Below are 12,086 nucleotides of genomic sequence, written 5' to 3' on the forward strand. Positions count from 1 at the left end.
GACATTTCAACTAATTCCCGTCAAATTCTTTCTGAGGTAGCATGAATTTAAAGATCTGCATTTTAAGTCTAAGTCAAGGTCTTTCCTGTCTGCGTCTTAGGGGGACCAAGGAAGGCTTGTAACGCGTTCTTTCTGCCCTTGATTTGGTTTCACATTTGAGTGTCAAGTTCACTGCAATTGTTGTGCAAAATTTCTTGGAAGACTTTTCTGCAGGCTTAAACACGTGGAAGACTTTTTTGTTTCTTGACCAGGTTTTGTTTTTCCTTTTCTTAATTTATAAAGGGGGCTGCACTCTCAAGGATGACTGTATTAAGGAATTTTAATGAATGGCGAAACTCGTTAAAACATTTAAATCGCATTTACAGTATGAATGCACAGTCACTTTTTCAAAATAGTTACACTTTTGCCAAAATATTAACAGCTGACACCTTTTTAATCAATAACGCGTACCCTGAGACACTTGCTAGCCAACCTATCAAATGAAATACTCTTGTATGGTTTTACTTTTATTTAAACTAGTTCTTAACCTGCTTCTTTAATGGGACTGCATCTAGTGTGTTGAAAGACTTTTTAATAATATTGTGGATCAAAACATAATTATATACTAAGAATTGTAAAATTGACACATTTGGAATGCATACATTTGAGTATACATGTGGTGCTTTTTGGTATGAATAACTAATTTAAAAGTTAATTGCATGAAATTATTGAGTTATGTTTATGATGTAATGCACCAATTATGATCAAAACCACGCCACTCAAATTAAGAAAGAAAATTAATTGAAAACTTACGCAAAGTTTTGTTTTAAGATGAGAGGGGGAAAATTAAGAGTGAGCTTAAAGTTTTGTTTTGAGATGATAAAAGAGAAAAATTTAAGAGTGATCTTACAGTTTTATTCTAAAATGAAAAAAATGTTAACATTGAACTTATAGTTTCATTTTGAGATAAAAAAAAAAGGAAAAAATTAAGAGTTATTGCCTCTGTCCAAATTGTTGCATTTCGATATTCTAACTTTTAAAATTAGTGGCTTGATGATGATGTTAGTGGATTTATTTTCAAAATAGCCCATAAAAATTCAAAATTCAAAATTTAATTTAATATGAAATCTAGTAAGTGGTGGGATAACATTGAAAAAAGTGATCAAAAGTAACTCTAATTTTGGTAAGATTACAAACATTTTAGGACATTCGAAAATAGAAAGTATGACACTTTTAATGGGACAAAGGGAGTATATTGAATGTTAAAAAGGAAAATTTTGATGTTAAAAAGAAACATAAATATAATTTACTTACAAAAAATATTATTTGCACTCCTATTTTTGTTGATCACACTCTCACTATCATTTTAATCATATAATTTTTATTTATTAGATTATATGATAAAACAAATAGTGGAAGCGCTAATAACAAAAAATGGAGTTCATATAACATTTCCCTTTACTTTATAGGTGTCAACAGGTATCTTGGGAGGAAAAACATCTAATCACCGTATTATGAGTGACCAACTAGTATTTATAGGAGTACAAACCTAACAAACTATTTACAAGAATACCCTTACTAATTTATTATTTACAATAATACTTATATTCTCTTAATACTCCCCCCTCAAGTTGGGGCATATATATCATAAACACCCAACTTGTTACAAATGTATTTCACTCTAGAGCCCCCTAAACTCTTGGTAAACACATCAACCAATTGATCTACAGACGGTACATGAGATGTCTTGATGACCCCGTCAAGCAATTTCTCTCGAATGAAATGACAATCAATTTCAATTTGTTTTGTCGTTTCATGAAACACTGGATTAGACGCAATATGAATAGCCGCCTGATTATCACACACTAAATTCATAGGTTGTTTATGCTCAAACCCAATTTCCAGTAACATGCTCTTCAACCAAACCAACTCACACACAGTGTGAGCCATAGCCCGGTATTCAGATTCTGCACTTGATCTGGATACAACTGTTTGCTTCTTACTCTTCCACGACATTAAATTACCACAAACAAACACACAATATCCTGTAGTCGATCTTCGATCTGAGGCAGAACCAGCCCAATCTGCATCACTATATCCTTCAATATCAGAGTGTCCATGATTTTGATACAACAACCCTTTTCCAGGAGCACTCTTAAGATACCTGAGAATCCGTATAACAGCATCCCAATGACTAGTACGAGGGGTATCAAGAAATTGACTCACAACACTCACTGCAAACGAAATGTCAGGTCTCGTTACAGTGAGATAATTTAATTTACCCACAAGTCTTCGATATTACTTAGGATCATCAAGTAATGCACCTTGATCTCCTGCTAATTTCACATTGGGATCCATAGGAGTATCCACAGGTCGGCAACCTAACATCCCAACTTCACTCAACATATTGAGTACATATTTTTTTTGACATAAATAAATCCCATATTTAGACCGAGCTACCTCAATACCCAGAAAATACTGTAGATGACCTAAATCCTTTGTCTGAAAGTTTGCCTGCAGATTGGATTTAAGTTTCTGGATCCCCACAACATCATCACCTGTAATCACAATGTCATCCACATAAACAACTAATAAAATTTTACCAGCATTAAAATGCCGATAAAATACAGAGTGATCTACTCCACATCTTGTCAGACCGAACTTCATGACAACACTACTAAACCGGCCAAACCAAGCCCTCGGAGACTGTTTCAATCCATATAAGGATTTTTTCAAACGACAAACCAACCGCGGATTCCCCCCCTGAACAACAAATCCAGGAGGTTGTTCCATATATATCACTTCTTCCAAATCTCCATGCAGAAATGCATTTTTCACATCCAACTGATGCAATGGCCAATTATAAGTTGTTGCCAAAGAGATAAGAAGACGAACAAAGGTAATCTTTGCAACAGGAGAAAATGTTTCTAAGTAGTCTATTCCATACACTTGAGTAAATCCTCTAGCTACCAGACGAGCCTTCAATCTATCAATAGAACCATTAGGCTGCACTTTTATAGTGTACATCCATTTACAACCAACAACAGGCTTACCTGAAGGACGAGGGATAAGATCCCAAGTACCATTTTGTTCCAAAGCAGACATCTCTTCTTGCATAGCTAATCTCCAACCAGGATGATTAAGAGCACAGGTAATAAACTTAGGAATGGAGATAGAATCAAGGGAAGCAACAAAAGAAGAATATGACATAGAGAGACGAGAATGAGAAATAAAATTAGAAATAGGATGGGAAGTACAATGTCTCTTACCTTTGCGTAAAGCAATAGGAAGATCTAACTCAGAGGAGGGCGTCATACCTGGATTTGAAGATTGAGAGTTAATTGGTGAAGTGCGTGGCATATCAGGAACTTTCTCAACCATGGAACGACGAGAGTAAACTTGAAAATGAGGATGAGATAATCGAGCTATGGAATCTGGTGGACTAGATAACTCAGGTAATAAAGGGGAAGGGACTGGTAAAACAGGAGAGAAAAAAGAGGGACATTGGTCTAACTCACAAGACATACTTTGTTTGATAAAATATGGAGTGGATTCAAAGAAAGCAACATCAGCACAAGTAAAAAATCGATTTAAAATTGGACTGTAACATCTATACCCTTTTTGCGCTCGTGCGTATCCTAAGAAAATACACTTAATAGCACGAGAATCTAATTTATCCACCCCGAGAGCAAGCTGATGAACAAAGCACACACATCCAAAAATACGAGGATGCAATTTAAACACAGGTTCATGAGGAAAAAGAATGGAGTGAGGTAATTGACCTCCAAGAATATTAGATGGCATGCGATTAATTAAATAACATGCAGTTAGAACTGCGTCACTCCAAAAATGTTTGGGCACATTCATGTGCAACAACAGTGTTCGAGCAATTTCGATTAAATGTCCAATTTTTCTTTCACCAACTCCATTCTGTTGTGGAATGTGAGGACAAGAGGACTGATGAATAATACCAGATTTAGTCATAAAGGTATTAAAAGAAGTGAAAAAATATTCTTTCGTATTATCACTGCAAAGTATACGTACAGGCACACCAAATTGATTCTTTATTTCTGTAACAAATGCACAAAAAATGGAATATAATTCTGAACGATCTTTCATTAAATAAAGCCATGTAACTCTGAAAAAATCATCAACAAAGACTACAAAATATTTAAAACCTAACTTTGAAGTGACTCAACTAGGACCCTAAACATCAGAATGAACTAACAAAAAGGGTTCAGAAACTCGTTTATTGACTCTAGGAGCAAAAGAAACACGATGATGCTTTCCTAACTGACAAGACTCATATTCTAACGAAGATAATTGACTCAAAGTAGGAACCAACTTTTTCAAATTTTGTAATGACGGATGACCTAAACGACAATGAATTTCAAGAGGGGAAACAGTAGCAGGACATGCTATCGGACCATTGAAGTTGAGAAAGTAAAGACCATTATGCTCATGCCCTCCACCAATCGTCCTCTTTGTCTTCAAATCTTGAATGACAACAGAATCAGGAGAAAAAGTAATTGTACATTGTAGAAATTTAGTGAGTTTACTAACAGACATTAGATTAAAGGGCAAATTGGGTACGTAAAGAACAGAAGACAGCGAAAGTAATGGATTAATTTCTACAGTGCCTAGTCCTTTAACTTTAGTGGTAGATCCATCAGCTAAAGTAACATGAGAAAAGGGAGTAGACTCTTGAAAATTAGAAAAAATTTTAGAGGTACCTGACATATGATCAGTAGCCCCGGAATCAATAATCCATGAGTCATTAGCTTTTTGTACTAAAGAAGCAGAGGGAAGAGATGTGTGATTTGTAGTTTGGTACTGTAGGAATTTAACATAATCTTCCTCAGATATAGTAACAGTCTTCTGGGACCCATGTGCTGAAAAATTTGATTCAATTTGATCAGTGGTAACCGCATTAACAAACCTTTCAACCATGACGAATAGCACGTCAAACCAAAGACAGGGTCAAAACTCGAGACGAACAGTACGCGTGAACAGTGCGCCGTGAACAGTACCGCGCGTGAACAGTGCCCGTGAACAGTGCCGCGATGAACAGTGCGCGTGAACAGTACTTTTGCTAGATGTTTAACCTGAACCCTAGGACTCTTGCCCTGATACCATGTCAACAGGTATCTTGGGAGGAAAAACATCTAGTCACCGTATTATGAGTGACCAACTAGTATTTATAGGAGTACAAACCTAACAAACTATTTACAAGAATACCCTTACTAATTTATTAGCTACAAGAATACTTATATTCTCTTAACAATAGGGATCAAAGAAAAAGCAATTATTTGAGTTTGTTAAGAAAAATGATGAAACATACCAAAATTATACATGTCAATTCATATATCATATATATTCAGCTATTCAGTATCATCATTATCATTTCATATACATAGTTATATGATGTTAAAAAAGTATATGGTTAAAAGGTATATATATTTAACTCTAGGTCAATTAATTGAGAAAATTAATTAAGCGAGATTCAGGGTTGATTAATAAGAAAATTGGAGAACACTTGACTCGGCTATCAAAAAAGAACTTCCTTGCGAAATATGCAAGACATATATGTTGTAGATAAGAAAACAGTAATGATGAAATAATTTTAGGAAATCTATTAAATAACATTATTATTACAATAAGAATTATTAGAAGAAAAAAAGAATTATTAGAGAGGAAGGTAAAGAGAGAAAATAGATACTATTACGTCAACATTGACATAGCATAATTTGTCCAAATTAATGATGATGAATGATCAAACCAATAATAAAAATAGAGAAAAGTGCTTGAAGAGGATTAAAAAAAAAAGAAAAGATGAGTTGATTAACAAAAAGAAATAAAGAAGGTACAAACATACAAACTTACATAAGGTAAGTAATTAATAGATTGGTTGCCAAGAAAAAAAGATAAAATAAAATCCACAAAAAAAAAACAATTTATTTATAATTTGTTTTGCCACATGGAAAAAAGATTAAAAAAAATCCACTCGGCAAAATATGAGAATATATATATATATAGGTGGAGCCATAGCCAGCCCAATTGCACCTTCTCAATTTTCTTTTTAGAAATTTTAGAATAGTCTATAAAAAGTTTTTTCTATTGTTGCCTCACTTTTGCACCCCTTGAAATTTGGTAATATTTCCTCTAACCCCACAATTGCCTAACAAAAGTTTTAAAATTTTATACAGTTATCACCATCATTTCTCCAATGCAGCATTAAAATAAAATATGTTACACAATGCTATTTTTATTTTCTTTCTAACAAATCTTATGCACTTAACATTAAACTTTTCTTAACCGTACGAATTACAAGTTAACTAAACATTCATTTGATAGTTAAACTGTGTATACATTATTTGCCTATTGCGTATATGAAAATATACGTCTAGCACTCAATGCATAATTTATTGTTATGCACTTTTATACAATTTTTATGTATAGTTTTAATCATTATGTTAGGTTATACCATTAGATGACCTTATAATTATTGCAATTAAAAACAAATTGTAGATAATTCTTCTCCAAATTGTTTTAACATCGAATAAAGTGGTCTACTCATTGTAGACATTTAGTTATTCTGAAAATCTATAACACATTGTAAACTTATGCTAGTATAATTGTGAGAGATTCTACAATCTCTTTTGGTAACATGCCTTCAAGTTAAACTCATGGTTAAACTACAAACCATGATCAAAACCATACCGATACTACAAGCCTTACAATACATCAGGGAGCATCAGGCCCGTAGGACTAAACATTTAAAGTCCGCACGTCAAAAATAAATGTAAGACCGTAAGGTAGATGAAGTGTATAAGCACTCTAAGTACAGTAGTCTGGATTGAAAGACTCTGCATTTAAAATCTGTGACAGTGATATGGATAGTTAAAGCACGCGGTTTGATTTGGAAGTCACGCAATGCAGTGTTTGTGGTCTTTGATTAATTGATTGCTTTTAAGAGTCAATGTCCATACATCTTCAAACTCGAAGTGTAGACAATCTGTGATGTTGCTTTTAGCTATATTGACTGTTCTTATAAATCAAAAGAATTGTAGACAATCGTCAATAAGAGCAAAAAGGGCAAAAAAAAAAACCATGATCAAAACCTTACCGATACTACAAGCCTTACAATACCTGAGGGAACAGAAAGCCTCAAGTCCCGTAGATAGTCTGGATTTAAAGACTACATATGGAGAGTTAAACGAGCACCGTGACACACACGTTTTAATGTGTATGACTTGGAATTGATCTGATTCCGCTTTTGAGGGCCAAAGATCGTTTTCCACTAGAATTGTTGTGTGGAATTTCTTAGAAATGCCATTAAACACACTGGCCCTCAAACTTGAAGACTCGCAATGCAGTTTTTCTGGTCTTGATTCATTGATTTCACTTTTGAGAGTCAAGGTCAGTCTTCAAACTTGAAGTGTACGTTGTGTGGAATTTCTTAAAAATGCCATTAACTGTTCTTATAAAGCAAAAGAATTATAGACAATCTTCAAGAAGTGGGGTAAAAAAATATAAGAACTCTTCCATTACTACTTTGAACTAATATGAGAGTCAGAATAGGACTTCTAACTAATTGAATTTCAACTGAATTGATAAGGTTTGCCAAAAATCAACAAATGCGGTACAATTAAAAGGAAATTATTCATAACATTTTCCTTTTCAATTTTAAAACATACTCCATTATCCTCTTATGGTTCTCCATTCTATTTATTGCTCTCTTTGTGCTAAGGAGCATATATTAAGGGCAGCTCTAAAAAAATATTTAATCGTAAATTTTAGCAGATAAGGCTTAGCTTGTCAGTTTAGGAGATTAAAAACGAAAGAAGAAAGAATGACCTAAGTTACCACAAAAAAGAAAAGAGGAAATATTAGAACTTGGTTTTTGGTACCGGCATGCAAAGGTTCTAATCCTTTTACTCCAGATTATGAACACCCCATCCGGATGCCACGAAAATTTAGAGAAGCCTTTTTTTAAAAGAGTTTTTTCAAAAGAGTTTCTGCGACGGGTGAGAACCCTATATACAAGACAATTTTCAACCGGACCAAGCAAACTTGACAACGCTATAATAAATAGTAAAGAAAAATATTAACTTCCCCTTATGAGTTTTACTGCCAGAGTGTAACAACCCTTTTTTTTTTCTAAACTTTAGTTTAAAAACAAACTCCATCATCCTCACATGCTACTCAAATCTAATTATTATTCTCTTTGTGCTAAAGAATAAAGGAACAAGCTAAATCTATACCCCTACAACCTAAATTCATGCCTTTAATGCATCAATGGCTTATACTATTAGTACAGATAATTTGTAGCATTTATATTAGAAATTGTTCCTAATATGGACTTAAGATGGAGGATGTAAGTTTAGCCCCTCCCAAGAGTAAATTCTAACGGCAGATTTTAAAACAAGAATTGGTTATAAATTTTAGTATTTAAGGCTTAGCTTGTCAGTTTAGGAGATTAAAAGAAAGCATGAGCTAGGTTACGACAAAAAAGAAAAGAAGCATCAGAATATCTTTCTTTTGAGAGTCATAAGTAGGGGTGCAAACGAGTCGAGTCGAGTCGAGTTTCAGTCTAATCGAATCGCATTTCAACATAATTTTATGAAACTTGAACTCAAACTTGACTCAAATTCGAGTTTTATTTTATTTTTAAAAATGAATAAAATAATAATTTTTCTTAATAAATAATAAAATATTAGGGATATATATGTAATTTTACTATTAAAATAAAAAATAATATATATAATTGAACTCGAGTCGACTCGCGAGTTAATGAGTTTAATATTTTTGAACTCGAGCTCAATTTGATCAACTCGAACTCGATGTTGGCCGAACTCGAGTCGAGCTACTCACGAGTTGATTCGTTTGCAGCCTTAGTCACGAGAAATCTTTCTAACCCAAAATGAGCCATAGATTGTGACTGAACTTTGGAAGAAGGGAGCTCGCAAGTAAGAGGATAATTGGTAGACAAATCGAGAATTATTTGAGGTGGGATGATTCCAATAGTCCAATCGTGCTTAGATCAAGCCTCTACCAAGGTTTGGGAAAGACCGAAAACTTAATTTTGTCATGCTCTAACTTTATTGCATGTAACACCAAGGCAATTAATGGTCAGAAATGGTGCTTTGTTGCAATGTTGTCTGATTACCTGCCGCTTTTACGTCTTGATCGACTGGTTTGGAACGCTTGGTTGCTGCTGATTTTGCAATTATCATGTTGAATATTCAATGAACTGAACTGTTCATTAGCTCGGCTTGTTTAGACTCGTTCGAAATTTTATACGAATTGAGTTCAAACAAATATTTTGACTCTATAAGTTATCGAATGAACACGAGTTTGTTCACGAACAAGGACCTAATTGTCATTTCACAAAATTTATGATTAATATTATATCTTAATTCCTAATTACAGGCTTAATTATTCACAAATATGGGTCTAATTGTTTGCGAATGGATCGTTTATGTTAAACCAGTCAACCTTAAACTCGAATTCAAACTAGGATTTTGCTTAACAAACCGAACACGAACACAGATTTGGATCTCAAATATTATCGAACGAACATGAATCTTATTCGAATAGCTTAACAAATAGAATTTAAACACAAGATACTCGACCCAACTCGATTCGACTCGTTTATAACTCTAAATATGAGTAGTATATAACATATATGATGGTCTTAAAGTATATTCTTCTGCTCAAATATGTGAACGGATAATTTTGCCCCTTTGCCTCTCCATTCTGTCTGGCCAAATAGCAAAAATTGATAAAATGACCAAAAATTTACACATTAACTTGTCTAAGGGTTTAAATAATATATAACATAATTTGGGGGTTAAAAGTGTATAAAAGTGATGGATGACTTTAGGAGTCAGCTGAGCAATTTACTCATTTTTACTAAATGAAGAGGCTAATTCCTTTATGCTATTGAGTTTCAAAATACTCACATAATCTCCGATGACATGCACAATGAAAAATGGATGGAAAGTATCTTCGTTTACGATGATTGATCGAGACGTGTTTCAAAAGTATGTCTGATAATAAAATTATAATATCCACTTAACTCCTCTATAGTTTTGCATAAATATTCACTTAAGCTGCTCTAGTTTCGTGTCAGCCTGCATAATCCTCCTGTAATTCAATGAAACTGTGTCCAATTTAGACCCTTATTAGACCCATATTCAATTTAGTGCCTGAAATAAGGACAATTTTATCATTACATGTTATGAAGACTATTTTTCACCAAACTTCCACTTTACATAAAATTATAAAGGGGTTATGTGGATATTTTAAAATCTTAGGGGGATCAAATGATATCATGCAATGCACATGAGGGTAATCAATAATTTATCCTTCTTGGCTTCTTATTTAGGATCTTGGAATTTTGATAATTATTTTTATGATAAATTACATATGACCCCCTTGTAGTTTTGTATATTGCCACATGACCTCTCAAAGTTTTAAAATATCCACACAATTCTTTTGTAGTTCTATGTAAAGTGAAAAATGGATGGAAAATGCCATCAGCAATGACAATTGAACTAGATGCACTCAAAAAATGTGTGTGACAAAATCATATTGTCCATTAAACCATCTATAATTTGCATGAAGGTTCACTTTATCTTCATGTGATTTTTACATTTATTTACATAATTTCTTTATGGTTTTATGCAAGATAGTTAGGCCATTATTTGTTTTAGTGCTTAAGTAACAGCGACATTGATATTTCAACCAACTACGTTACCAATGCTAGCATGAGTTAAAAGATCTGCATTTAAAGTCTTAAGTCAAGGTCTTTCCAATATGCATCTTAGGGGGACCAAGGAAGGCTTGTAACGTGTTCTTTCTGGCCTTGATTTGATTTCACATTTGAGGGTCAAGTTCACTGCGATTGTTGTGCAAAATTTTTTGGAAGACTTTCCTGCTGTGCTTAAACACGTGGAAGACTTTTTCGTTTCTTCACCGGGCTTTGTTTTTCCTTTTCTTTTCGATAAGGGTAAAACACACTTTACCGTGTTATTTAGCAATTTTTCATATAATCTGCATAATTCCATCAGAATTTGGACTAAAGTGTCAAAATGACAGAAATGATTCTCTGTAATGGAACCCAAAGAAATGTCAAGAATATCCTTGTTTAAAAACTAAATTGGTTGAAGTGACCAAAATACATAAACTTAATATGCATGACACTTTAACCCCTTATGAATTTATGTTTTACTATATAACTTTTTGATGATGTAGTACTTTATCACATAAACCCTTTATGATTTTCAAAATATATATATAACCCCCTTGAGGTTAATTAATAATTTCCAACTTCACAAAAGGTACACATTTTTGACATTTTAGTTGACTCCGTTATAGAATACAAATTCCATGACTTTGACACTTTAGTCCAATTTATAAGGAAATTATATATAGTTTTGCAAATCACAAGAGAGTAATGTAAAAAAGTGCTAAACCACATGAGGGTAATGTGTACTTTGCCCTTTTGATAATTTAAAGGGAGTTGCACTCTCAAGGATTACTATTTTAATGATTTTTTTTAATGAGTGCTAAAACTTGTTAAAACACTTAAATCGCACCCAATTTTCAATATAAATACAAACAGTCACTTTTCAAAAATAGTTACACTTCTGCCAAAGTATTAACAGCTAATATCCTCTAAACCAATAACGTGTGACTCAGGACGCTCGTTAGTCAAGCCTATTAAATGAAATATTCTTTTATGGTTTGACTTTTATTTAAGGGAAAATTCCACTTTACCCTCCTATGGTTTAGCATTTTTTTACATAACCCCACTATAGTTTTAAAAGCTATATATAATCCCCTCATGGTTTGAATTAAAGTGTCAAAATGACGGGAATGATCATTCGTAACGGAGTCGTCAAAATGTCAAAAATACCCTTATGTAAAGTTGAAAATTATTTATTAACCAAGGGGGGTTATGTGTATATTTTGAAAATCATAAGGGGGTTATATAGTAAAATATTAAACCATAAGGGGTTTATATGGTAAAATATTAAACCATAAGGGGGTTAGTGTGTCATGTATTTATAAGGGTAATTTCGACATTTTTAGAAATTCCG

Source organism: Coffea eugenioides, chromosome 6 (genome assembly GCF_003713205.1).
Source record: "Coffea eugenioides isolate CCC68of chromosome 6, Ceug_1.0, whole genome shotgun sequence".
Lineage (NCBI taxonomy): Eukaryota > Viridiplantae > Streptophyta > Magnoliopsida > Gentianales > Rubiaceae > Coffea > Coffea eugenioides.